Raw genomic sequence first — 26007 nt, 5'->3', positions numbered from 1 at the left:
AGAAGTGCTTCTCGGATGGATTTAGTGACAATGAGGAGAGGAATATAATGTGTAACAACAGCAAAGCAGCCCAGCCGCTTTTCCAGGGCTTGTGTGGCCATTTGGGTTTCAGAGCTGTTAATGTAACCTGGCATGTTAAATCAGACATGATCAACTCTGTAAAAGAGCCAAGCATACCAACAGTACAGATGGGTGGCAGATAATGAAAGCAGCCGTGGCTGAGCAGTGCAAAACTGCTGATCAAACCATGTTAATATGTGGGTCTTGTAATTGTGAGAATCAGCATTTGAATATAGCAGGATGCAAACAGGTAACTGTATTCATTGTAGCCATCATCTGTAAAAACATTCTTTTAGCAACTTGCCTCTTCTCCTGGGTGCCTTAAATGCACAATTTTTCCAGTACTTTGTGCCACCTGTAACAATTGGTGACTCCATGAAGTGGGTGTCCCACTTTTTTTTTTTATGTCTATTGTCTCACCTTGTTGAGTTTCTTTCCCATAGTGTCTGAGCTGAATTATCTACTCCCACTCCAGCTGCAAAGTCTTGATGAGCTTTAAAATTCAAAGGAGTTTCAACAAAGTCCAATAACTTGATATCTCTGGGCTATTTGTAAATATGACTGTTAATTCAAAAGATTTGTTTCACTTTTCTCGTGCTGAAATAACAATGGCACTGTTCTTGTATCTGGTATATTGCCAGGCCAGTGCTGAGATTTCAGCATTTCAGATGCAGTTCCCTGCTCTGACAGCAGAGATTTGATGACATGAGTGATATTCCCTTTAGAGGTCAGACAGCCTTTTTGTCTGTGTTCTCACACACCCTTCAGAGCTGGGTGCAGAAGTCCATTTGTTATCTCCAGGCTTCCTTTGTGCAAGTACCAGGTTGGTTTAGTAGCAAACCTTAACAGATCTGCTAAATAAGAACTGAGTTGATGTGTGCTACCCTGACCCTCCTGGAACAAAACCACCTCCAGATTCCCCCTCCTGCCAGCACTGGAGATGTGGAGCATCCCCAGGAAATGCTTCCTGCACAGTAAGGGAACACAGTGAGGACCAAAGGTCTCATGGAATGCTGATGGAGTGTGAGGACCAAAACCCCAAAGACTCGTGGGTGTCCCACACGATCTGCTGAAGCAGCAGGAATTTGAGGTTACTCACTGTTCACTGGCACACTGGACAATAATAAAAGCCAGGATCTCCACTGATTCCCAAATCTTGACAATAGAGTGCCCTGCTCCTCCAAAACAGCAGCAACAACCCTTAGGTGGCCACCTCGCCTCTATTACACATTTGACTGGCAGATTAAATGCTTATGACTTTTTTTTTTTTCTTTTTCCCATCTCCACTCTCTATCTTATTTATCAAATAAGTTTCCAGACAGGTTTGGGAATACCCCATGTTTACTTTTAAATGCACTTGGTAACATTTGTGTTCTTAAAAGCTTATCCAAGAACTGAACAAATGAGCTCCTGAGCCAGTCTATTGAAGGAGGTGGCTAGGGTCAGTTTAATATTTGCCATGATTAAAGTACACACTGCTGAGTAAACACAGAGAGGAATTATATGTTATTTGACTAGCTGCTAATTACGGTGAGCTCTTCCTGACTGTGCTTCCTTTTTAAAAGATGAAAGTCAGATCCCTCAAAATTCTCTTATTTAGTTCCTTTGGAAAAAATGGTCTGGTAAATAAAACAAGTATTACTGCTTTAGTTTGTATCATGCTTCTTTTTCATGCTAATCCAAAGTTCCCCTGAGATAATTTGACAAGAAGGCCATTAATGCAAATTTAAGCATGACCTAGAAAGGACTTATTTTTCATGTACCACATTGATTCTCTGCTATTGTTATTTGTTCTTCTTTGTTTTAAACTGCCTGGTGTTTTGGAGTTGTCTTTCCTTCTTTTTATTTCCCTTTTTTTCCTCATGATTATAGTAGTACAACAATACATTGCTTTCAAATAGAATGCTGGAGTTGTATATGAAAGTGTTGCATGTAAGGAACAGAATTTATCTGGCAAACACTAGATATACTATGAGAAAACTGTTTTTGTAGGCAATTAACAAAAGTTGACTTTAACTTCTTTCATTTTACTGGAGAACTTGTATGTAAATTTGCATTATAGATACCTAAGGTTTCCTAGCAGGTGTGGTCTCAAAGCCCTTCATTGTCCAACCACACCTAATGACCAGCAGAATGAAGGAAATGCTAGCAAATCAAAACTATTGCAGATGTGAGGATTAAACGTTCTCTTTTCTTCAATTGTTTCAATAATTTCTAGGCATAACATAATTTTTTTTAATTCTGGCTCTGGCATTCATGTAAGTTATCTATGGCGAAGAAAGCAAGGAACAGTCCCAAGCACTCCAGGATCTCCCTGGTTTTGGGTTTGGTTATAACTTGTAAGGAATAAAACAGTCAAAGCTACCTGATTTCCTTTAGCCCTTTACAGGTCACTTCAGGGCTTTTACTATTTTTATAATGTAATGTACATGGAAAAAAAAAGTTTGTAAGGTTTCCCAAAGAGATCTCAAAGCTCTGTGCCATCATCTTTCACTAAGTCCTTGAGAAATACCCATTTGCTCACAACCAGGAAAAGTAGACCTAGCTTGTTTCCAGATAAAATGTGGATTGTTAGGCTGTCATAGCAGAAACCTGTCAGTCTGAGTCAGTAGGATTTTCCTGCCTTGGACTGGTAATGGCAGAAGGAAAATCTTTACTTTCTGTGTAGCTCCCAAGTGCACTGGGAGGGCAGCACTGTGCTGGCCCCAGGGCCCCAGCTCGCTCCCGGGTTAGTTAATAAATAAATAGTTAATATTTCTGCCTTCTGGGTCGATACATCTGCTTAATATTCGACTGGAGAGAATGCAAAACACTTCCTCATGTGGCACAATGGGGACAGCGTTCAGTCCTGCGGCAGAGGGAAGTTCATTGGCTCAGGGTTACAGGGTGATTGAAGCAGGGGCTGGAGGAGGAGTGGGTCCTGCTGGAGCTGGGGCCGTGCCTGCCTCGCCCTGCCCTGCCCTGCCCCACCCTGCCATGCTCCACCCCAATCTGCTCTGCCTCGCCCTGCCCTGCCCCACCCTGCCATGCTCCACCCCAATCTGCTCTGCCTCGCCCTGCCCTGCCCTGCCCCACCCTGCCATGCTCCACCCCAATCTGCTCTGCCTCGCCCTGCCCCACCCCACCCTGCCCTGCCCCACCCTGCCCCACCCTGCCCCGCCCTACCTTGCCCTGTCCCACCCTGCCCCACCCTGCCCCACCCTGCCCCGCCCTACCCTGCCCTATCCCTGCCCTGTCCCACCCTGCCCTATCCCTGCCCCACCCTGCCCCATCCCTGCCCTGTCCCACCCTGCCCTATCCCTGCCTCATCCTGCCCCACCCTGCCCCACCCTGCCCTGCCCCAGTGACCCTCGCTGACACCGCGCCAGCTTCTGCTGCCGGAGAGCGCGTCCAGTGTCCAGCCTGCCTGACCCCCTGTCTGAGCAACTTGTTCTGCCATTTGTCACTGCCAAATGTTTCTTTATTCTGCCTCAGTCACTCGGTTTGCCACTCATTTGACTCCCTGCATAATTAACTTTGCCAGCCAATTGACTGGCTGTGTAATTATCCCTGCCAGGCGCGTTGGTCTCTGCATGTTAATGGCGGTGTGCAATGGGCTGGGGGCAGGCTGCAGCTCGGTGGGGCTGGCAGCAGGTGCTGGCCCTCGCACCCTCAGCGCTGCCTGGCGCAGGCACCGAGCCCAAGGCTGCGGGGCTGGGCAGGCAGCAGGGCTGGGACAGCTGCAGACGTGCTGCCACTTGCTGCTTCTCTTCCCTGACCCGAATTTAACTCTGCTTCCCAGCAGTGCCCCCCTCCAGCCCTGCCCCTCCTCATTTAATTGCTCTCATTTCGTATCTCGGCCGTCTGCTTTCCCTGTGTGCTTTATCACTCTGGCCGTGCAGCCTTTGCTCCCCCAACAACCTGCAAGGCGCCTGCAAATTCTTTGTTCAGCTTCAACTGGGGGGCTGTTTGGGCAGGATGCCTTGGAAAAATTATCTGACTTAGAGTGACAAGTGTGAAGAGCAGTTGCAGACAGTTTATACATCCTCCTCAGGGAAAATAAACCTGTTAGTGTGCGCCATATGCTACAAAGAAGTGGCTCTTGGCCACGCAGCTGAAACACTGGAACCCTTCCTTGACTCTTTGTCTGCTTTCCTATTTGTCTTCAAAGCAGGAGCCCCTTACAGCTGACACTCCTTAAGTCCTGTTTATCAAATAGCTGTGGACTTTGTAAATAATGCAGATAAAAGTTTTGGGTGCTGTTGTGAGTAAATAGCATCATGTCTAGGTTAATTGCAGGATAATGTACTTCAGGAAACTATCTTGCCTGCCTGACTACCTTTCAGAGAGGGTTGCTTTTCTCTATTACTGCAGTTTGCCTTTAAGTCTCTCTAGCCTGTGCTTTGTTCTGCCCCTCCTGTCCAACATCAGTCTAGCCCCAGTATTACTTGATTAAATTTCATACAACTTCATTCCCTACTGGATGTGCTTTAGTTCTAAAAGAATGATTCAGCACCAAAACCAAACATTTCCAATATAATTTTCCCTGACAGTGTTTTCTAGTTCGCCTGGACGGATAAAAATCCATTGCTAGGATTTTGGCCTCTCTGCATCCTTTTGTAGTGATGGGTTATTTCATAGTCTAGTTATCCTCCTTGCTTAGAGGACCTGTAACAAAGTCTTGTAAAGAACTTTTTAAAATCCTCTCCCATTGCTCAATGTTTTACATCTGTATGTAGCCAACAATGTCGTGAAGGGCTTATTTTTCTGAAGTGTCAAAAAATATAAACTCCCAAATGCATTTCTGAGATACAAAGGCACAGGTCAGTACGGTGCAATCAATAATGGTGTTGTTATCTCTCCTAATTTTAGTTAAGCTCTCCAACATGAGCTTTCCAGGTGCTGGGGTTAGTCCAGCTCTAACCTGAGGTGCTTTAGCCCCTCTGCCCAGCCCTGTGCAGCCTTGCTCAGAGGTTTCTCACGGACCTGGACACGGTGCCCTGTGGGGTGAGCAATGTGAATGTTCTGCTCATGCCAAAGGGAGGAGAGCATTCCCCCTCCTCTCAGCTTGTCTTTCAGCCTCCAGCCTTTACATTCCCAGGCATGTTCCTTGGAGAGACTGAATTATTGTTGGTAGTGGTTTTGTTTTGCAAGAGGAGGAGTTCCTTGGCTGACTAATGCACCGGCAAATCATCAGTCCTGTCCTGATCTTCCCTTAACTTCCGCATAACAAAAGGAAAAGGAGCGATCCCATCTCAATTGTCCTGTGCTCTCACCGTGTTTCAGACAGGGGCAAGATAAAGGAACTCTGCTTGGAAGAGATCTGAAGTTCCCAATCTGGAGTCTTTCTTCTGAGATTTAGCAAGCTTTTTTTCTTTTTCAGGAAAATAATGAGTTCATGTGTGAAGTATGACTGCTGTTTATTACTATTTTTTCCTGAAGTGTCTCTGCTCTGCCTCTCCCAACAGCTTTGAGCTGCAATAAACCCACTCAGAACTGCACCAAGAGCCAGTTCTGACTGGTGCAGACAGTGAGGTTGCTGAAATTCGATTTTGGCACAGGAAGTGACATGACTGGAGCAAATTCCTCAGCTTGATATTTAAGAGCAAATAGAACATCACTGGTGGTTTGGCTGGGGCTGCTGTTGTTTTGGACTAGGCTTGGGTCAGTGGGAAACACAATGACAGAAGGGCTGTGCTAATGCAGCCTCACATTTCCTGCTTAGGGACAAGGAACAGCTTTGCATTTTCCCCAGGTCAGTCCCTGCCTGTATGGATGTACAAACTCAGGGCTCCAAGCACAAGGAACTCCAGCAGAAAGGGGAAAGAAACACAGTCCTTGCACAGAGCTCTGGCTAAAGATTAACCTTGCTGAGGGATTGAATGCTGGGAAAGAAAAATGTTCAAACTAACAGACTGAAAAAAATGAGCTGTATTTTTCCTCTCCACCAACTGATGGAGGGCAGTGTTGCCACCTGTTTGGGCCAACATTTTTAGATATTAAATAAACCTGGTCTCCTTCTGTGATGCAGTATTGAGAAGTTAATTCAGGTCTATTAGAAAAGTCCACAGCACAAAGTGAGTCAATAACTGCTTTGAGTATGTCCTTAAAGCTGTGCTTCACACCCACCCAGAACACAGAGATAACAGTGTTTACTATCACTCTGTAATTCTGGATGACTAAATCAAAAAGTAATGAAACGTGGCTGCCTGCTGTGTTCCTCTTTCCTCTTTCATTTACTCACCTTTCTGTAAAAGAGCCCGGGGTCTGTGATCCCTCCTCTGGGAAAAGCAGGAGTATGTTCCCCTCTGGAGAAAGCCTGGCTGCATCTGAGGAGATGTGGAGGCACAGAATGCTGCTCCTGGGGGATTTCAGCTTCTCTGGCGGAGTGATCTTTGCTCAGAACTTTAACAGAAGTTTAGCCTGCCCACCGAATTATCCTGCCACCCTCCAAACCCAGTGCAATATCACTCTCTCTACCAGTACTGGCCAGATTGTCAGAGCCAAGGAGGAAGAAGAGGCAGCAGTAGAGGAAGGAAACAGGGATGCTGCTGGAAGCCATTGGCCTTTGAAGACCTTTTTTAAAGTCTCTCTATTACAGTGAAGATGAGCTTGCTATAAACTCCCGAATGGACAGACAGAGCCTGATGTGCAAGAGAATGGCCCTGAGACAGTTTTCTATTATCTGGGAGATTTCTGTCTTAATAGAAGCTTTCAGAGCCAGCATGAGAGTTGAGCTCTAAAATTATGCCCCCACAGGAACATAGTGTGTTCTGATGGGAAAAGCAAATAAATTGTGTTTTGTGATATTGGACACACACACTATTATTCTGCTGGTTCTCAAGTCATGCAGACTCCATCACAGACATCGAGCCTAAATGTCTTCTGTGGAAAAAACCAAAATAATTTTCTGTTCTCACAGAGAAAATACTGATATGGGGCAATACCTGGTGAAGGTGGCTGCTGTGTTTCAACTCACAAAGGTCTTCAGAGTTTTCTTCTCTCTGCTGCTCAGCTCTTTCTACTCTTATGCACTCATTTTTCTTTCAATTTTTCTTTTGACAGTATCTACTTACTCAACCTGTAAGTGTGAAAATCAATTTTTACATAATTTGAACCAGTTAAAACTAATTAAAGCAAACTGTCACCTTTCAGGCTGGGCTGAAATGGAGAATAGTCTTTGCCCCAATGCACAAACTCCCCTTCAGTCCCCTGCAGGAGAAAACAGTAAAAAATCAGAATGGCAGCTTAGATGAAGTTCTGCTACCACACTGCTACTCTGTGCTGTGATTTCAGCCATCAGAACAGAGCTCTCTCCACATTCAAACCTGTGGTTTGTGAGAAAGATTTTGTACTTCCAATCTTGCCACTATTTTATTTACTTTACTACTTTCTTTACTTGCCACTTGTGGGTGGTGCCTCCTTTGGGAATGCTGGCCATAGCTTCCATTACTAGCTATACTATTTATCATAATTACAAATAATTTTATTTTCTGCCAATGGCAATCATATAGCAATGGATTATTTATCTCCTTTCAGCTTAAATACTATCTTTATATTTCAGCTCAGCTTCATAGCTCTTACATTTACAGTGCATTTTTTGAAAATTTTAATCAGATGTGTGCTCCAATAATTCCTACAACAATTTATTTTTCTAGCAAAACCCAGGATTCAATAAAGAGGCTGTTTTATGAGTTTTTAAAAGGAAAGAATCTCATGAGTAATTTTTGGTGTTACACTTCTTTAATCTGCAGTTAAGAGAATATAATTACTTTTCACCTTGTGTTCTGTTTGCTTTTTGCATTCCTCTTCTGTGCTTGGGGTATGAATCATGTTTTATTTCATAGTTGGAAAGCAGGCATGGGTGTGCTGCTGATTCCATGTCTGGGCTGTATTTTTGGTAGAGACACTCAGCTGCTACAAATCAACAAAGGAGTCACTGAAGCCAAGTTGGTTTAGATGAGCAAAGGATGTAACCTTTGATCTTCTGCAAGAAAAAGCCCTTGACCCTAGTCCTTTGAAAAATCTAATTTCAAACAAAAAAGTGCATGACTGTCAATCAAACACATTCTATTGTCTGGATGAGGGTTTGCCCTTGCAGACTTTTTTCCTCCTCCAAGGAATGCAGTCGACAGAATTCAGATAAAAAACCTGATAGCTACGAAAGACCCTTCAGCAAAATGTTTGTCCAGCAGTGTTAGAACTTGCCCCTGGATGATGAGTTGGATCCACCTTTGCTATTCCCTCACAACTCTCATGCAATTAGGCAGCTGATTCCAGCACTGGTTGGAAGTCACTGGGAATTTCCAGCCTGGATCTGCTCCTGCTGACAACCAGTTTGACACTGCAGGAGCAGAGTGAGTCTGGGCCCATCTCTCCCAGGTTACCTGCCTGGGGTTTTTTTCTCCTTTCCAAACCTCAGGCTGTGTCACTGATACAATAACTCTGGAGGCTCAGCTGAGCTTTCCCTTGAACCTGCTCTGTAATTAACTCTGGTTTAGGTCCTTATCAGTAGACTAACTTACTGCAGAAATATTCTGCATTTTCATAGCTTCCAAGCCACAGAGGAACTTGGCTACAGCCTTGGCATTGCTCAATATGTCAGCTGAAGTCTTAGAAGTTTTCCAGACCTTTTAATCTTTACTCCTCATGTAATATTGTTCCCTTCAAGTAGATGTCATTCCACCCACAGACACTTTGCCTTGTGGGGATCTAAAGCAAACTGGGTTGAGTAAAAATCCATTTCACACATGGAGAAAAACACAAGAAAGATAAGGCCTCTAAATACAAACCTCCATTTAGGAGGACAATAAAGCCCATGCTTAAATCCTTTCCTGTTGTAATTATTGGTGTTAGGAGACCTATAGAAACTACCACCCTATTTGTAATTGATGTTGTATGAATATATAATGAGGAGGAAGTGGTGTGTCCTGGAAGACTGCCTGGCAATGTAAGGAAAAAGGCAACAAGGAGATCCAAGCAATAGACAGGAGCAGGGGAAAGTTGACAAAACTTTTATCTACAGAGGGATTCACTGGCCAAAACAAATTACCTGTTGAAGAGCACTGTGATCTCTGTGGGTATTGTGGCATATCATCAGCCCTAAGCATGTATTTAAGTCTAATTGAAGAAATTAAAGTTTAGCATGTGCTTCAGTGCTCTGCTGAATCAGGGCCATAATGCTGCCACCAGGCATTTTAAGGCTGGACAGAGATGAGCTAAAGACTGTGTGATATCAGTGACATTCCTCAGCAGCTCCCCAACTGGGGACGTCGTGTCCAGCCAGGAGAACTGAAGCCCCTTTCTATGCTGTGATTTTCAACTCTGATTAAACCATCTCAATATACATTCCCGAGGCCACTGATGTAATAGATTCCTTCCAGAGAAAAAACTGGTACAGCAGTGCTGCCAGGAAATGGGAGCACTCACACTTGGTGCCTGTATTTACTGTAAATATCCTGACTGAAAGTCTTTTGTGTGATAGTTTGAGAAGCAGCTTGTTGTTGTCACCCTCTTCAACTGCACCATTGTCCAAGTCTGAAAAGAAATTGGGATCTCATCTGTGGAGGGAAAAAAAAATTCATCTTAGAAGAGGAGATGAAATACAGTAAAGACAAAAATAGCCTGAAAATGGTTTTCAGTGGGAAAGTAAGTTTCCTGGAGTTCTTGTCAAAATAATCTTCATCAACAAAGAGTTCTTAAATGCTGTGGGATTTTCAAGGGGTTTTTTTCTGTAACAGTAGATTCAATACATGAATACTCATTCCCAAAAGTGGTGCTCTGCCTGACCATATGGTCACAACATGACCCCCCAGTCCCTTGCTGCAAACAAATTCAGCAGCTTGGCAGCCTTCTGTCCAAGAGGCCAGCTCACCTTACCCTTAGTCAGTTCCCAGAAGCAGCAAAATTGAAGGGGAGTTTTGCAGCTGAGGAGGTTAAAACCCTCGAGTGTTTGTGCTGGGTACTCCACCATGCCTGTACCAAAGGTTTGAGAGCTCTTCTGCTGGAATCAACAATCCCCCAGCACTCCAAATGTGCAAGGTTTTATGCATTAAAGCAGCTTGACAAAAACCTAGACAAAAGAAGCAGACAGTTTTTTTGGCATATTAGTAGTGTTAAATGTCATTATAGTGTTATACATTAAAGAAACTGAGTTTGGACCAGAGTTGTCCCTTGCTGAAACCAGCCAGTGACTGCAGGGAAGGCCAACACTAACCAGAGAGGCACATCTGAGCCACAGAATCAGCACCCACAGCTGCTTTCCAGCTACTGCTCAAACTTCTGGTCTTTCCCACAGCCCTGACCACTGACCAGATCCTCATTAAGGTGTCAGAGCTAAAGATGAGGAATGTCAGGTAAAATGTGGGGCAAGGATGGGGCTTAGTCAGCAGCAGACTTTGACCCTGGGGCAGGTGGGGACATTGCTGCAGGGATGATCACTGCTGTGGTGGCTGTGGACAGCCACACAGCCCTGTGGCTGCTGATGGCTTCACCTGCTAAAAATTATCACAGCACTAACAAAAGAGCACAGCTAATTACCCAAATTGAGAGGGGAATGTCTTAGTGAAACCACACAGCTCGCTGGGTGTGCCTTCCAATTTATGGTAAATCCCTCAGTAGATCATCAATCTGCCACCACAGGTACCTTTCTAATTAAAGTGACAACATCCCACATACGTTTCTCAAAGTCCAGGGCTCTTTCTCCATTTGCAGGGCTGGTTTTGATCTCTAGGAGCTCCTCGTGTGATTTGGTTAAAGGCTGCCTTGGGGTGTGCCCCTTCTCCCCCAGCCACCACAGCAGCAGAGACCAGGGATGCTGTGACAGGGACTTGCTGAAGCCAAACTGCTGATAGAGTTTTGGGCAGTTCTGTCTTACTAGAATTAATCCCCCTGTTGAGTGAATAACATCTGGGTGTTGAAGTTAGCACAGAGTGCAACACTGAGCCATGAGAGTGAGAACTGAGAGGGTTTCTTAACTGAGGAAACCATGCTGGTGACTGTGTCAGAAGACACATTTTTCATTTCACAATAAAAGTATGCAATGAATCAGCTGTTGATGAAGAAAATATACCTCTTTGCCACCTTTTTTCTTTCTCTCTGAGAGTCACATCTGCATGTCAAGTGATGATGAGTGAGAACCCCAGCCTTCCTTCAGAGCCCTGCCCTTCCTTCTGCAGCCTGCTGGCAACAGAGGAAATTTGGCTGGGTTGTCTAGAGAGACAGCAGTGATGAAGATGCAGAACGTCTGAAGACCAGAGACTTCTCTCTGGAATTTTTCCATGGTGTTTTATAGATTCTACCACTGTCCTCCCTCACCTGTGGGAGAAGGTTATGATGTGACAGGGAACAATGCTGTCACACAGCTGGGTGAAGCTGCACCTTTATGTGCTAGTACCAAAAAGTCCTTTTGTAGGAAGGCAGAAATAAGGAGAGATTGGGAGACCAATTCAAAAGTATTCTGGGATTTTTGTTGTTTTGTGATGTTTCTTCACTCTCCCAGGTGTCTCATTAAAAATGAATTAAAATGAGACAATTAGCTGCTACAGAGAACTTACAATGCTGCTGCATCAAAGTACTTTGGTATACTCACTAAATAAGAGCCAAGTAATTGGTACCTATCACTACTGCCTGTCACAAAAACAATGGACATGGTGAGGGTCCTGGAGATATGTGGTCTTTATTGAAGAAATAAAATGAATGCTTAAAAATGCTAATTATAAACAACACATATAAATTAATATGATTAGCAGTAGCTTGACAGGCTTTTTCTTTATTTTCTCTTTTTTTTTTTTTTTTTTTTTTTTTTTTCCTTGCTTACTTCTACACAGTTTTGTTCTGGTTGGCTGTAGAATGATTTTCCTGGTGAACAAATAAGGAAAGGCTGAAATATTTTTTTTTCCACAACACTACGGTCGAAATGCCCTTGTGCTTCTTAAAAATGGAAGCACATCAGCTGGAACCCACATCCTGGCAGTGCCTGCAGGACAGCTGCAGCTTCTTCTGCCTGTTCTTTATAACCTTGCTGCTTCCCTGTTAGTTCTTGGGCAGAATTCAGGTCTTGACTACCATCAGGACCAAAATGAAGGCCAGGATTTCTCATGTCAAACATCCTGTGAGTGCAGCAGCAGTCCCTGTGTGGGGCACACACAGCCTGGCCAGGTCCCCCTCTGGCACAGGGGTGTTTGATCCCTAAGGCAGAGCCACCAGCCTGGGCTGAGGGATCTTGGCAACCCTCTGCTGTGAGCCAGGATTTATTGCTTTTCCACATCTGCAGAATGGTCTGGCTGCCTCTGCCTCCCCAGCTCTACTCTCCAGGATTTCACCCCAACAAAAGAAACAGAAAAAGCAGCAAGGCAGAGGAGTGGCAAGAAAGAATTTCTGATTAACTCAGTTTCACAGGCTCCATTTTTATTTGAGACTATACCAATTTCAGTTTTCATAACAAAGCATTTTTCTTTTGACAAGTGCTTATTTAATTTCATATAGTTGTCTAAATAGTTATCACACTGCTAATGTTTCCAGCCAGAAATTATTCCCCAGTGTGCCAGATCGAGACCTTCCAGTAATTTGGGTATGTAAATTTAGATTATTATTATTATTATGTTCACATGTAATACTACAGGTAACAAAATGAAAGAGCAGGTACAAATTATCTGCATAAAAATCTGCATAAAATATTCACATAGAGACACCTAATTTTTCTTGTTGGTAGGAATGTCTGAACATGTGAGATCTATTAATCAATCTCACTTGCACCCATACAGCTCATATTTATTGTGTGAATCCTAACACCACCTTCCAGTAGTTCATAAAATATGATCACTGTGATGAGCTGAGCAGAATTCAGAACTGTATGATTATTTGGTTACTACTCTGGGTCTAGAATGTCTTTTTTTTTTTTTTTTTTTCTTCATTTGCCAGCCAGCTCAACTATAGTGATCTAGGATTTAGCACTGATGACTGTTCAGCACTGCAGGATGCTTAATGCAATTAGCAAAGTTAATAAAATGTTGGACAGGTGCCTGGTACCAGGGGGGAAAGGACTTGTTCTTATTTGTTCAGGATCAAACAGTTATGTTACCTTGTTTCTTTTAAGAAAGCATTTATTCTAAAAATGGGATGAAATAAGGAATGCAACCAATGATTGACTCGTTACTGGTTGAATTTTAAAGTAAGTTTCCCTGTTTTTAGCTTCCAGGAAAATACAAGCACAATGCTTTCAGGAAACAACACCTACCTATTTGCAGAGGAGCACAGAAACAAAAAGTACACTGAAAAGGGCAAAGCCTGAAGAAGATTACCCTGGAATATCTGAGGAGCAAGCTGGAGCCAGATCTGAACCTTTAATAATGGGTGGAGGACAGGAAATATAAGAGAGGTCGAAGAGGAGTAAGTTCCTCCTCTCTTTGACAGAGTTGATCCTTGGAAATCACACTTATCAGCTCAACACCTGGAAAGAAGGCAGAGAAACTCACTCAGTGAGAGAAAATACTTATCTGTAGAACTGGGGGGAGCAGAAGGCTCCTGCTGAGAGGTTGGTCATGAAGCATAAGAAAAGCAAGGATAAGGTAAGTGTGAGAGTTTGCTTGTACCTTCACTGGAGAGCTCCTCTGTTTAAGGTGAATGTTCTCCTGCCCTTCAGGGAAAACTAAACTAGGTAGTTCTCTGAAGTAATTTCTGTGTTGGTTTTAAAGGAAGATTGGGAAGTCTAAATGAGAGCCTGTAATTATGATGGGCTGGTTTTTAAAACAAAACAAAAAAACATTTAAAGAAAAGAGCTTGAAAGAGAAATTGCAGAGTCAGTCTGTCAGGTTGCTTGTCCTCTGTTTCAAGTCATGTTGTTCCAGGTTGCATTGCTTTTGTGTTTCCACCACCTCTTCTATATTTATATCCTACTATGGCTGAAGTGCAACTGGAGGAAAAGATTGCTTTGTTTCTTTGTCTTCATCCTGCCTCCTAAGCCATCCACTGCAAAGGCATCTGATCTCAGGGAATACACACAGCTGCCTCTAAAGCTACACCTTCCCCATGTCTTCACCTCTGGGAACAGAAATGAGTGAAGAACAAAAAGCAGGCACCAAAAATAGTGTCTGGAACACCAACTTCTCTTAACATCTCTGTGACTGTGTTGGATTCTCTGTCTCCTGAGCAGCCATGGGTATATTACAGGGTGAGCAAAATCCCAAAGAGGCCCAGCTGAATGGAAACCAAGGATGCTCCATGTTCTGCCCAGCTTGTGAAAGCCTCTGTCTGTTTTGGTCCCTCAGAAATCTGCAGAGCAAAAGTTTGAAAACAAGGATAATTTTACTGTTCCTGCTGAGGCAAAGGCAGAGCTCCTCATGCTGAGACGAGGATTAACATTGATGTAGCTCCAGACTCTGTGTAGAGCCACCCCTTTATCCTTTCCATAGGTCCAAAATTATTCTCTGTTCACAGATGTCACCTTGGTACCATTGGTGAAATGGGACTGTGACTATCGTTTTGGGCTCAGGCAGAGAAGTTTGTAATTGCTTGAAAGAACTGTAGTCTCTTGCCTCCACTTAAATTGATAAGAGCTGGTGGTTATGACCATGGACTGGGCAAAAGGAGTGAGCAGTTTGGGGATGGGGGAGCTGACTTCCAATCTGCACTTTGTGTTAACAAGCAGGACTGCCCATCTTCATAGACACTGCCTGAGCTGACAGGAGAGAAGTACAAATGTGTCAGCTCTCTGCAGCTCCCCTCTGCAACCCTGGGCTAAAAGAATTCCCTAATCTTGCTTATCTGAAGTATTTACACACCTCATAGTGTCCAGGTGTCAGCAGGAATGGCATGGTTAGGTTTCAGCTTTGAGTCACCAGGTGAAAGCAGTGTGGTGTAGGGCCTGTAGTGACTAGAAATCATTACCTTGTGTTGGCTGCTTGTCCTTTGCAAGATGAATTTGTGGGCTTGATCCTTTTTCCCCACATAGATACATAAAACACCCACACATCTGGCTTGTGTTAGCATGTCCTCATTGGCAATTTCCCTAAAGCCAAGCTGGGGAGAACTGGGGTGTTTTAACCATCTGCAGCTCACCTGGCCCATTGAGTGCACAGGTACAGCAAAGGAGCTGCACAGGGGTGCTGGTCCTGCTCAGCTGGCCAGGACATCTTCTGCTGCTGAGCTCCTGTTTAAACGTCCTTCTTTCCCCAATGTGTGCAATAACCTTTCTGTCCTACAGCCACGTTGTTTCATCCTCCCTGGCTACGGGCAGCCCAGTTACAAAGCAAGCCCACGCTCTTTGACGGCATGCACTTTAAGAAATAAGCAAATAAGCGTTGTCACTTCTCTTCACCTGCAGTGAGCCAAAGGCTCCCATTAAATGTCAGGGTTCCGGAGCAGGGCCGTGGCCGTGCGGGGTCCCGGGCGCGGTGTGGGGGGCGGCCCCGGCTCAGCGCTGCGGGCGGGGGAGCGCACGGCAGCCGCGCGGGGGGATTCGATCGGCGCGGCTGCCAAAGCCAATTATCGGGGGGAGGACGATATAATTATATTAGGGAACATCTGTACTTCATTAAAAGCCCTCGCGGGGCGGATTCGCGCCGGCCACGTTACACACAGGCGCTTCCAGCCGCCGCTCGCCCCCCGCTCCGGCAGCTGCGCCGCTCCGGGGCCGCGCCCGGCTCCGGCTCCGCGCCGCCCTCCGCCCCGGGCGGCTGCACCTGCCCCCGCGGCCGGGCCCCCCCGCGCCGCCGGGAGCCCATCCCATCCTAACCCATCCCATTCCCATCCCGGCGCGGCGGGCAGGCGGCGCTCTGCGGCCGGGCTGTGCGGGGCTCCGGGGCGGCGCGCTCCGCTCTTCCTCCTCCTTCTCCTCATCCTCCTCCTCCGCGGCGGCGGCGCCGGGCAGATGCGGCGGAGCGCGGGGCGGCTGTGGCCCGCAGCGGGCTCCCGTCCCCCCGCCGCCCCCATGGACGGCAGCGGGGGCAGCAGCAGCAGCAGCAGCCGCGCGTAGCTCGGTGAGTGCCGCTCGGTCAGTGCCGCTCCGTCCCTGCCCGCGCCCTGCCCGCGCTGCCGCAGCCGCGGCTGCTGCGCCTCTGCCGCTCCTCCGTCTCCTTCTCTCCGACTGGAATCACCCCCGGCGCGGCGCCCCGCGGTGCTGGCGGGGCTGGACAGAGGGGGCCGGCTCTGCCACCTGCTCCCTGCGGCGGCTCCGGCTCTGGCCCCGGCTCCGGCTCCCCTCGGGGCTGCGGGAGCGCCGCAGCCGCCCGCTGCTCCCTCCCGCCGGGACGGGGCTTGGGCAGCGCTCCGCGCCAGCGTCCTGCCCGCCTCTCCATCGGGAGTCCCGGCCTCGGGATCCAGCTGGGCTCCCGAACATTTATTTCAGGGTAGGACTTTACCAATATAAATTTTGGAGTTTTTTTGTTTCAGTTAAATTTGATTTAAATTGATCCAGCAGTTGTGAGAAGCTGAGAGGAAAATGCCAGTTTGAGGATTGTTTTCTTTACCTTGCATTTAAAGATCTCTCCTTGTATGTTCTGTAATGATTTCTTTTTGTAAAATATTTTTGTTGTGCTTTATTAACTCTTGGAGTTTAACAGTCCTCCGAGGCAGACAGGCTTGTTAGAGGCTGAAATAATCAGCTCCAAGGCGCAGACAGTGCCCTTGGTCGTAACAGGTGCAGCGTGCATATTCTTATGAACAATGAAATGGTTTCAGCATTCAGGTTTATTTGTATGCACTGCATTTCTGTGACTCTGGAAAAATTGTCATGCTGTGTTATGTCAAAGATGTGCTTACGGCGTGAGCGTGTCCACAGTACCCAATTAGCAGGACGGGAGCAGCTGCACAGACCTCCTCAGTCCGTGCTGGCTTCAGTACCCGGGGTATTCCTGGGTGACATCGCACAGCCTCGGGTGTTGTGGTGGCTGTTTGAGGACCCACACTGGGCACTGCTCCCTCTGGCACATCACTGGCAGATGATGAGGAAAACGAGAAGTGCAGAGGAGGCACCATTTATGGTTTGATTGTATTCTCTAGACTTGATGCTCTCTGCCCATGTGTCGAGTAGGGTGGTGATGGCACATCATATGATGTTACTGAAACCTGAAATACTGGCAGTTGTATTCCACATGAGAACTTTCCTATGAATGTATTTTCCAGATAAAAAGATAGTTATTGCTTCAGTAGCTTCCTGGTCTCCTTATTTAAGGCAAACACTCAGAGTGATACCACAGTTGGGAATTGGCTTAATGGGAGTCACTAAGGAGTTAGAGCTGTAGATCAGGAGGAAATTAGACTGGGATTTAATTATTGTTCTCAAGCCAGTGTAGCTGGAAGTGTAGGTGTATTCCAGCAGTCCTCGCTCAGGTTAGACTCCTGCTGTGGGATAGATACCTGGGCTCTGTGGGGCAGCCAGTGGCACCTTGTGCCTGGAGCTGTCTGCCCTCCTGAGCACTGAAAGATGCCCCTTGCTGGTGCTCTGTTTCCCAGGACTCTTTTAATCTCATTGTTTTGTTAGGGATGGGAGAAGGAGTGGGCTGCCTTTGAGGGATGGGGGAGGATGACTGGCTAAAGGAGTGAGGGTGGGAAGTGCATTTCTTTGTTACACTCTGACTCTTTGTGTACTTCAACGAAGAAGTGGTAGAGCAAAGGAAGAGTCAAGGCTCTAACCAGGGGAAAGTGCCTGGTAATGAAGTCCTGGTTGATAGTAATGGTGGCACTGAACAAAGCAAAGGCACCAGAGATGTCTAAGAGGTCTGAATTTATAGTGAGAGATGCCCTACACTGCACAGGCTTGGAGTTATGCCTTGTAGCTTACCATCATAGGAGACAGTGTTTCTTCCTCCAGGAAAATGGTGAAAGAAGGTCATGGAGGTGCCCTGTCCCCTGGGGATTTCAATCCTCTGCAGAGGGTTTCCCCAATGGTGGGGTCTGCCAGGTCATGCTGATAAGCTGCAATAGCAATGAACTTTGTGTTGTTTTGTAGTGTCTGCAAACCTTGGGACAGACAGCAAAGTGTTTTGCAAAGGAAGTGGAGAAATATAACCAGGATTTCTTGTGGTGTCTTAACTTCCCTTGGACTTCTTATAGCCTCACCCAGCATTGTAATCCATCCCTCATGGCAGGTGAAGGTAGGGATATGTTCTGCCTCCTTGAGTCAGGGCATTTTGTGTAGTTCTAATTCAGCCAAACAAGGAAGATAAACACCTTGTTAATCCTCTGTGACTACTACAGTTCCCTCTGGTTTATTAAGGTAAAAGTGCTGTGTACTGCTAAAAGACAACACGCTTCTTGAAAAGCCATTACTTAAGGAAACGGTTCTTTTATACCATCAAGTCAATTTCATCTAATGACGTTTAGTTGAAAATATTGATAGCATTTTAAAATCTAGTTTGAGGACAGTAATCTTAAAGGATTCTTTAAAGAATCCTTAAAAATAATTAGCAGCCTTATTTAACTTCTTGGACAATTTATGCTGGTGAGAGAGTGATTTGTCCTTTTCATGTGGCTGGCAGAATGTGATGTTGCTGTGAGTAAGCTGGATAATGTTTACAGGTCTGCTACAGCAATGAAGCTCTGCATAGTGGCCCTTTGGTTGCCTGAGGCTTTTCTTGCTATACATGCTTGTTTAACAGGGTTTTGAAAATCATCTCTGGAAGCCAGCTATATGTTTATGCTGCAGCTGCTGTCTGGCCAGGGCTGTGTCCATTCTGCAGCTGTGGTTGTAGCTGGAAGTGCTCTGCTCTGCAGGAGTGTCTGACTGCTGGAGTTTGCTGCATCCAACACTGCAGCTCCCTGCTCTTGCCCTGCCAAGCTCACCTGCACCAGAGGAGCTGTGTCCTCACTCCACACACCTGATCCAGCAGGAAAGGCTCAAGATCACCTGGGTCAAGGTGGGGTTGGTGCAAGAGCAGACACTCCTGGACACTCTGGCCAGGTGATTTAGCAGACTGGTAGCCCTAAGCTGTTAGCTAGCCCATGAGTTTAGCAGGATGTAAATTGAGTTAGATGTTTCAGATAGTGAGGATGAGAGAGCAGCATGTGCTGAAAATGAACAAGGCTTTAAGGGGGTTCCTTTCCTTTTGCTCAGTATTGTTCCTATCTGATGCAGAGCTATGAGAAGATGCTTTCTAGGTGCTGCTGAAGGCATATGGAATTTGTGAGGACTGGGTGACAGTGCCTGTCCACTGAGAAAAGTCTCTTCTCTCACAGTAGACAATTAATAAATTACTATTCATTTGCAACTATAAATTCCTAGTCAGAAGTTCAAATCACTCTGGTAGATTTCTTAATAAACTTCATTTCTTCTGTTTTCTGATTTCCTTGCTCAAGGACTTCTCTGCCTGTGTAAGAACATCACTTTCAAATATCAGCATGCTGGTTATTTTAGAAAGGTTTTGTCTAAGCAAACTCACTCGGGACACTTTTCCCACCTGCAGAGATGCAGAAGGTTAGCAGGTGTATAGTGAAGGCTTTTCCTTTGCTGGCCAAATGTTTGCTCATGTCCTAAATATAACTTCTGGGAATTTGTGTTTGTTTTGGAGCTGGGGAACACTTTTCTCTTTTACTCTCTTTATAGATTCAGAGAATTTAAGCATATGATTAACATTAAATATGTGAATATTCTCCGTGGACTCATTTTTGGGATCAAAGGCAGAGTGCTCAGCCTGTTGAGAGGATGGAGCCCACAACCACTAAATGCAGGGAGCTGATCTGCTGCTATACTTGTCTAAAAGAAGTATATGATATAAATGCTTTGGATTTATGTCTGTCTGTGCCCCAAATCCCTCTGCTAACTGCTGTCTTGATGTTGCTTATCTACAAAGTGCTTACAAGCATTAACAAACCTTTGTGATGCTGCTGAAACGTGTTATCCCCCTTTTCCATAAGGAGATGCTGGGAGAGTTTGGTGATCTCCTGAGACCACTGTGGGTTATGGCCAAAGCTGGGCACTGAACATGGGGCTCAGAATTCCCAGCCCAGGAAGGGGCAGCAGCACAGCTCTCTGACAGTACTGGGTTCAACTTGCCATCTCTCACACTGTCAGAATGCTTCCCAGATTTCCATCCTGACACAGAAGCTTCTTATATCATCTGCTGGATCAGGCTGCAATACAAAATACAGCCTGTCTGCAGGAGTGAGCAGTGGCCTGTTAAGGGAAGGAATCTCAGAGTGAATTGTGTGTCCATGCTGGCTCTCAGCCTTGCTGGATGCTACAGGCAGAGCGTCAAGATTCCTCTATTCTGAGCTTAGAGAAAAGAGAATTTTTCCATCCTCTCTAAGTACAGTGATTCTTGATTTCTTGCTGATTTAAAAATTCTCAGAGTGCCTCTACCAAGCAGGGAGCCCGAGTCCATGCATATAAATATAGACACACTAGGTGTGTGTGCCTATGAGCTGGCAAATGAATCAGTTTCCAAATCTGAAGTTGGCGTGGTGTCACTTTGGCTCTGAGATTGTTTTTCTTCTTACTGGTTTTATTGTGTTTCACTTGCTTAAATAAGAAGAATTTTTTGAAAGGTAATGGGCGAACTGCAAACATGGAAGGGCAGGCTTTGCTCTGGTCTTTCTGTGCCTGTGCAGAGGTGAGATGCCAGTGCCTCCCTCCCTTGTCCCTGGACCACTGCAGGATTCCAGGACATTGGGAAACTGGTGGCCAGGCAGCCTCTTATGCTGGGCCCAGTAACAAGGCTTTGCTGTGTTTTTTGAATTTTTCCTTTAGGAAATGTAATCAAAATTTAGTGTCCTGTAACATAAGACTGGTGACAAATTTGCACCGATTCTCAAGTTTTCCACAAGATAGCCATCTGCTGTACCTGTACACACAAACATGTGAGGGACAGACAAGCCCTAATTGGGAATTTACTACCTTTATGTGCTGGGTGAATGAACCATCCTGAGCTTTTGCATGTATATAACAATATTCTTTTTTTTTTTTTTTTTTTTTCCTTTTATCTTCTGTAGGGAATCTGTGTTCTTCTGAACTAATGTTCCCTTCCATAAATGACCCAATCAGCCTTCATCACTGCTCGTTAGATCAGAAACTTATTACTTAATAGCAGTACTGTTCTTCCTTTTAGTCCCTTCTACAGTTAAGCTCATGGCATTTACAGACAGACTTGTTAGTCATTAATATTCTTTGTATTCTTCATCTTTGGCTTCAGAAGAGAAGGCCTTTCATCTTTTGCCTTGCTTTGTTTTTTAGAAGAAGCCCAGTTTGACTGGAGGAAAAAAAAAAAACCAAAAAAACATTTCTCTGCTGCTTTCTTACAAGCTTCCAAGCAGTCTCCCCTGCTGACTTTGTACTTTTGCAGTAGATAAACATTGACTTTGTTTTCACAGAATATAGCTGATTTTTTTTTTTCTAGTTTGCCTTTTTGGTTATGCCTCAGTAGCTTGACAGGACAGGATTAATTAGTCAATGACTGCTTCTTTTGATGAAATTCTCATTCGTTATTCGGTTTTTCCATCAGGTTTATTGTACCTGAAATCAAGTTTATGTAGAGAGAACCTAAGCAACTGTCTAAATTTAGCAAAGTTGTGAAGGGTTTCCCTGGTTTGGAGACTAAAACGTTACTGAGATTGATCTGTGAATTCTTGTTCTTTTCTTTAAAAGAAACCCAAATGCTGATACCCAGGAATGTGTTCTAAGTCAGTGCACTGGAGGTGATGTGTGTGGGTGATAGCAAATGGTGTTTCTCAGGTGGGGAAGGCCTTGTTAACATCACTACATTCTCACTATTTGTAAGTGGTCAAATCCTTTGCTAATCTGCAGTGCTAACTAAAAGGAAAATACAGAGAACAGCATTTGTTGTCTGTGATCACATGAAATCTCACACCTCATTTCTGAAGAGCAGGATCAAAAGATAAAAAACTTGGTGCCTGAGTTATGTGTTTTGTTCTTGAGGTTCATTAAATTCCTTTTTTGAGTGTGCCAGTAGTTCATATCCATTCTGCTCAGGTTTCCTCACTCCCAGCTCTGATGCGGTGCACATCACAGTGTGATCATTAAGTGTGATTACTGCATTTTTGACCTATTTAAAAGTGTCTGGCTGTGAAATTCCAAAGATTCTAATTTAAGCTATAAAACAGATTATTAATGTGCCGCCGCTTACACATTTCATGGCTCATTTCCTGATTACAGCAGTTTTGAACGTGTACGTGTCGGCTGTTCCAGTGCATGTGTATAAACACCCTACACCATGTCAGCCTGGTCACCTGGCTCAGGGATCACCTTCCACAGCTTCAAAGCAAATAGAAGAGAAAGCCACAAGTGCAGGAGGTTGCTGTCAAAGGCCTGATGCTTTCTGCAGGGCTGGAACTCGGGGTGTAGGAAAGGGGATCGTGCTGGGGTATGGAAGCTGGGCAAGGAATGTCTTCAGACAGTTCCCTGCTGTGACCTGTGGACTGGAGAAGGTGCCCTCTGAAAGCATCAGGGACCCATGGCTGTCCCTGGATTGCTGCCAGGAGACTTCAGCTGTACTGAAACTGGAACACAGACAAGATGCTGAGTGTAGTCAGTGGATCTTCAGAGAGAAAAGATAACTGTGGAGATTTTCTATCTTTTCCATTACTTCATTCAAAATCTGTCAACTTGTTCATGGAACTGAAACTCTGCAGAGCCTCTTTATCCAGGTGTGCAGAAAGATTTTGGGGTTGCAGTTATGATTCAGCCATCAGCATGAGCCAGCATGGAATAATTCACTGGGGTTACAGGTGCAACTGCAAACAGTGAGTCCAATAGAGACATTCAGGTAGAAAGATCAAGAGCAGGTGAAAGTGGTGTTGAAAATGTCCTGTGAGACACTTCCATGTGGTTACATTCAGTCCTCTCCTGGTGAGGACATAAAGAAAAGGCTGTCTTGCTGTGTTTCATAGGGTTAGTTACGTGCTGAAAACTGCACCTGGAGATTTCTCTCTGAGCTGGGAACATGTGTAAAGCTAGGTGTGTAACTGGCTGAGTTTGCTGCTTTGTTCCAGAAGGGCTGGTCCTGGTTCCTACATGAGCTGCCAGATATGGATATCTGCCTCTGTGTGAGATTAGCAGTGATTTTATACGTTTGGGGTGCAGGATGAAAGCAGGTCTGGAGCAGGTGTGATGCTCTGTATCAGGGGTGAGATTTGTGCTTCTGCTCCTGACATGTGCACATGCTAAACAGCATTTCAGTGTGTATTGCTTCAGAACTTTGTGAAGGCAGAGTTGCTGCCGTTTGCTACTCAGTTGCTGGAACTGATTTGGATCCTTTGGATCCTTCTGTCTATCTCCCAGCTGGAAGGTTGGTAGCAAGGCTGGCTGAGCCCTGGTGGAAGGTATCATTGCATAGTGTACACAGCTGGGAGAGCTCGTCGTTTGCAGTTGTCTTATTTCTTAATGTGGTGTAGTAAATTATAAATGTACACAAACACCTACGGAGTGTTTCATTCATGAGCTGCCAGACTGCAGTGTGCTGTTTGAAAGGGCTGGTTTGGGGTTTGTTTGTGTTTAGTGAGATAATTTCATTATCTGATACCAGGCATTTCCAAAAAGTAAATCGATCACATGAGGACTCTGTGTCCATTAGTGATTCTACTATTAAAGTTTGGCAGTTTTTTCATTCCATAAAAGACCTTCTGTACCACAGCCTTTTTATGCTCTATGGCAGTTATTAGCTGTTATTAGGTCATTTTAGGAAGATCATTATTTGCTAATGGGTGTGCTGTGGGGTTTGGAAGCATATGCCACAACATCCTGTAGGCCAACAGAAGCATTTGAAAGTATAGATTGTCAGGAAAATCTACAGGAGTGTTGTATAAACGGGTGGTTATGGGGAGTCCCTCTCGTGGCATTACTCACATGCCTCTCTTGTGGGCTGCAGCAGTGCTAACAGCCATCCCATTTGTGTATTAAAGCAAGGATCTTCTGAGGTGGAACCACAAATGACAGCAGAATTATGATTTAAGGGCGGTCAGTACTGATGGCAAGCCCAACATAACATACAAGCCTGGCTGCGGTTAGGAGAACGTGCCCATCTAATAAGCAGCTTAACTTGGTGTATTACTGTGAAATAGGAAGAACCATGGAATATGTGATGTGAATAGTAGGCTGTATTTCCCTGTCACTTCGTATTTATGCTCCTGGAGCTGCCCTGGTTTCACCAGGATTGCCTCTGAATTGCACCCAAGGGAATGAGAGGTGGATTTCCCCCTTTTCAGTACTTTTATTTTTAATCTGGAATCTGTAGTATAATTTCCTTGAAGTTTTCATATCAGATAAAATGTGTGCTAAATATCTTAGCAGTAGACTAATTGGTCCAAATGTTTTATTTTTCCAGTTCAGCTGCTGATCCAACTTCATCCAACTCTATTGAAGAGAATGGGCGTTGTTCCTTTTTCGCTAATAGCAGTTGAATTGGGCCATTAAGGGCCAATTCCAGGAGAGATATTAGCAAATACTAAGGCTTGATCCACAGCACTTTGCAGCCAATAAATCAGCAATTGCCGTCTACACAATAGCGGGTCTAGCAGGGTTTGAGTGTCTTTGAGATTGAGAGTATTGCTTAAGTTTCCTGAAATCACTTAAATTGAGATAAAGCCACTGACTTCTTCGTGTCTGTTGGAGTTGCTCAAAATTTATGTTCCTCATTGAGAATAGACTGTGGGTTGGGGAAAGTCGAAACTTTTTCCATTTAACTGTAAATAGCCTGCTAACTATTTGTATGCTAGAGGTGTTTAACCAGCCACCGAAACAGTATTTCCAAATTGCCTTAAATCACTTCCTGATCATTTCTGTTACACGTATCCAGGTTTTAGTCTTTGTAGGCTTTTACATGTGTGAGGTTTCTTTCTAAAATTGTTGTGTCTCCCTTCCCTCCCCTCAGGATTCTTCTTTACAACCACATCTCAGGGTTTCTTTGTGGAAAGAAAAGCCTGTTGGTAGCAGGCTTCGTGTTTGGGTGTTTCAGCAAAGACCACAAGAAACCAGAGATTCTGTCCTGCACACCTTCCATCTTGATGTTCTGACAAGCCCCATTTAAAAGCTCTTATGGCAAATGATTTTTATGGGCACGTGTGGAGAGGAATGTGCAAAGTGCCTGAGATGGTAGGGACTGGAAGAAGCCTGACAACTGCTTTGTGTAAGATGATCTGTGTTCGGAGGAACAAATGGTGCATTGAGATGACAAATGGAGCGGCAGAGGTGCAGCTGGGCTGTTCCATAGCGGGGATACTCCATGGAAGGAGTTTGTAGTCGATATAAACAATTTCCTGTTAGTTTTAAGCTTCCTGATGAATTAATGATATAATTCTCATTGATTTAATTAAAATCAAATTCCAGGGGCTTGATTTGCAGAGCTTTCTGGTAGTAGTTTTATAACTAGGTGGACAAATAAATGGCCTTTATTTTCTTGCCTGCTGGGTGGGGTGGTCTGGTGATAATTACTGCATTTATCAAAGCGTCCTTCTATATTGGACACAGGCTGATTTTTCCACTTGTGTTAGACAGAAACAGGGACGGTGAGATTCTGGACTTGCCCAGTGGCTGCTGTGTGACAGGTCAGAGCACAAGAGTGAGGTGCTGGCACCCCAAAAGCCAGGCTGGTCCCACGGGTTGAGCATCGCTCATCCTTTGGGCCACACCTTGCCCCTGCCCTTCCTCGGGAGGGTGAGCGAGGCACACAGACCCGGCACTGCTGCCACCAATTAAAGCTCAAGAGTTGAGGTTTCCATCCCATCCCAGCTCAGCTTTTCACCAGGTGAGAACACATGCTAGTGTCACATTGTTCTGATTAGTTTTGGTTTCTCTCACACCAATTTGAGTATGAATGTGTTGGCTTTTGTCAGGAGATTAGGAAGGAATTAAAGCTGCATTCTACTTAATTGTTCCTCAGCAGTTCAATCATGACAAAATTGCTCCACCCCAACTAGTAAAATAACATTTAAGAAGACTTAATTAGAGTAAATATCTGAATTTTATTTATATCTACCTTTTTACTTTTACTAATTACCGCACTGAGTATCAAGTTTAATAAG

General features: G+C 44.9%; 1 protein-coding gene across 4 annotated transcripts in view; it reads left to right on the top strand.

Annotated features, from left to right (window-relative positions):
- Positions 1–15799: 15799 nt before the first annotated feature.
- Positions 15800–26007, top strand: part of RASGEF1C (RasGEF domain family member 1C) — a 71268-nt gene continuing 61060 nt past the window's right edge. Inside the window, exon 1 of one of the 4 annotated variants that reach the window (XM_079320204.1) lies at positions 15800–16016. The gene's annotated coding sequence lies outside the window, so the exon portion shown is untranslated. Of the gene's footprint in view, positions 16017–16275; positions 16386–18115; positions 18132–26007 lie in introns of those variants that run through there. The other 3 variants (XR_013776158.1, XM_079320201.1, XM_079320202.1) reach the window with 3 other exon arrangements.

Source organism: Erithacus rubecula (assembly GCF_903797595.1).
Source record: "Erithacus rubecula genome assembly, chromosome: 16".
Classification (NCBI taxonomy): Eukaryota; Metazoa; Chordata; class Aves; order Passeriformes; family Muscicapidae; genus Erithacus; species Erithacus rubecula.
This window is presented reverse-complemented; position numbering and strand designations above follow the sequence as displayed.